The sequence below is a fragment of the Herpailurus yagouaroundi genome, unplaced genomic scaffold, assembly GCF_014898765.1.
Source record: "Herpailurus yagouaroundi ecotype Mexico unplaced genomic scaffold, PumYag 67681, whole genome shotgun sequence".
In the NCBI taxonomy this organism is placed as follows: Eukaryota; Metazoa; Chordata; class Mammalia; order Carnivora; family Felidae; genus Herpailurus; species Herpailurus yagouaroundi.
Window position 1 is genome coordinate 34,979 of NW_024420481.1, and position 2,661 is coordinate 37,639.

The 2,661-nt window shown below is 50.1% G+C and overlaps 1 non-coding gene across 1 annotated transcript; it reads right to left on the bottom strand.

Moving 5' to 3' along the window:
* Positions 1-1,618: 1,618 nt before the first annotated feature.
* On the bottom strand, positions 1,619-1,691 carry TRNAR-UCU (transfer RNA arginine (anticodon UCU)). Its single transcript has one exon. It is a non-coding gene; the product is annotated as a tRNA-Arg (tRNA).
* Positions 1,692-2,661: the final 970 nt, after the last annotated feature.

The following is a 2,661-nucleotide window of genomic DNA, read 5'->3' on the forward strand; positions in this document are numbered from 1 at the left end:
TGACCTGGCTGAAGTCGGACGCTTAACCGACTGCGCCACCCAGGCGCCCCGTCCAAGCCTTACTTTTATGAGCAGGTCTCTTAGAGTGTCTCCTCTCTCTGCTTGGGGAAGGAAAACATTGTGAAGCCCCAAATTAGACCTCTTCTATCAGCTGGGCACTGGGGCAGAGAGCTGGTTTCTCCCCAGCGAGATCGGGGGACTGGTGGCTGGTCCTAACAGCTGCTGGTCCTCTGAACTCAGAATATGGGGTAATGAGTGTCTTTTGCCTCAAGTTTTGGGCCCTGAGCTGCGGTCCCTGAAATATAGGCATCAGACCAGTAGTCTCCAGGGGCTCCAGATGGGGCTAGGGCATTGACTGGGAAGGGGTGTGCAGAAACTTCTGGAGGTGATGGAACATTCCACATCTTATTCTGGTGGCGATGCTGTGATACAATTCACGGGACTGTGCACCTAAAAAGGGTGAATTTTACTGAATCTAAATTATACCCTAATCAAAGGGAAATAAAAAGCCAGGGGACAGGGAAAATCGTCTCTTCGGGGAACAGTATCCTATCGCAAGGGCAAGCGCTTGCGCCTGGCACATAGCAGTCAAGAAATGGTGGCTCCTGTCCCCGGTGTGGGCCAGCTGTACTCCTCAAAGTACGCATCTAGTCACCCTGTCGCTGCCTCTCCTGGGCTGTCCTGTGATTGTGAGAGTCGCACCTCTAATGCCCACGCTGGTGAGGTTCCTATTTCGGTGCGTCTCTGGCAGAGGGAGGGCCGCTTCAGCGTTCCTGCAGGGGGTTCCTGAAGGCTGGGAGCCGGGCGGAGGTGCAGAAGCCCTCCAAAGAGGAAACAACCCTGCCTACGACCTCCCGGGAGACTGGCCGGGTCGGTACTTTGGGCCCTGCCCTCCACGCTGCCTTTCCCGACCCTCCTGCAGAGACGCAGGACCTCACCCTGAGCCAGACCCACTTATTCTCATATGGAGCATGCCTCCCTGTTTTCAACGGAAAGTTTAAAATATTTTATTTCCATATTTCAAGCTCTTGAGGCTTGACACTTTGGAAAAGGAGGCCTTGCCCAAGGCTATCGAAGAGCAGTTACAGAGGAAATGAGTGACCGCCTGGGGCGGGCAAGGGGTCCGTAAAAGTCAGATGTCAACTAGGATCACCCTGTCATGTGAGATTCTCATATATTTGGCTTAACCCCCTGTCCCACATCCACAGGGACCCTACCATGTGTCTGGGCACTCTAAGGAGAACCTGCTTTTCTCCTAATTATACGCCTCTGGCTCCAAGTTCTTGCTTGGGCTGAGTTAGCTCAGGGAACAGATGTTCTCACCATCTCACCCACACTAACCCTGTTCCCCGCCCTGGAGACTGGGGACTGTAGAAATTAAGAGCTCTGCCCTGGCTGCACATTTGCGTCACCTGTGGAGCTTTTAAAACTCCCAATGCCAAGGCTGTAACCTGAGCCGGTTCCATCAGAATCTCTGGCAGTGGAACCCAGGCATCAGTATTTTTTAAAGCTCTCCAGATGCCAGTGTGGTGCAGCCAAAGTTGAGAAACCGTGGTTTCGAAGTTCAGACAGACTTGGGTTCATTTTTTTTTTCTTTTTTTTTTTTAAGTAGGCTCCGTGCCCAACATGGGGCTTGAACTCATGACCCTGAGATCAGAAGCCACATGCTCTACCGACTGAGCCAGCCAGGCGCCCCGACCTGGGTTCATTTCTTACAACTACAAGTGAATCTATAATTAAGTCAAAGTGAAAAGTTCTTTGGAAAGCCAATTTCACAGAGAAATAAGTGTGGGATGATTGATTCGCTTTCTATTCATGCCCTCAAAAGGATACACACATAGATATGTGTTTCTCTATGCTTAAATTTTTCCAGAAGGCCATACAAGGTATGATTAGTAGCAGTAGTTTTGTGGCCCTGTGGTAAGGAGACCTCCTTTTCAAATTTTTTTTTTCAACGTTTATTTATTTTTGGGACAGAGAGAGACAGAGCATGAACGGGGGAGGGGCAGAGAGAGAGGGAGACACAGAATCGGAAACAGGCTCCAGGCTCCGAGCCATCAGCCCAGAGCCTGACGCGGGGCTCGAACTCCCGGACCGCGAGATCGTGACCTGGCTGAAGTCGGACGCTTAACCGACTGCGCCACCCAGGCGCCCCGAGACCTTCTTTTCAATATACATCCTCTTATACTCTCAATTAGTTTAACAATGTGTATATTTCCTTTTTGATTTTATCCATTTTTTCAAGTTTTTTTTTAAAGTAATCTCTGTACCCCAAGTGGGGCTCAAACTCACAACCCCAAGATCAAGAGTCACACGTTCCCCCCAACTGAGCTGGCCAGGTGCCCCTCCTTTTTAATTTTAAAGAAAAATTAGGGACGCCTGGGTGGCTCAGCCGGTTGAGCGTCAGACTTCAGCTCAGGTCATGATCTCCTGGTTCGTGGGTTCAAGTCCCACGTCAGGCCCTGTGCTGACAGCTCAGAGCCTGGAGCCTGCTTCAGATTCTGTGTCTCCCTCTCTCTCTGCTCCTCTCTTGCTCATGCCCTGTCTCTCTCTGTCTCTCAAAAATAAATAAATGTTAAAATAAAAAAAGAAAAATTTGTTGCAGAGAAGACATTGTTGTAGTCACTGGAGTCAGATGTACTGCATCATCAGAGTACCGGC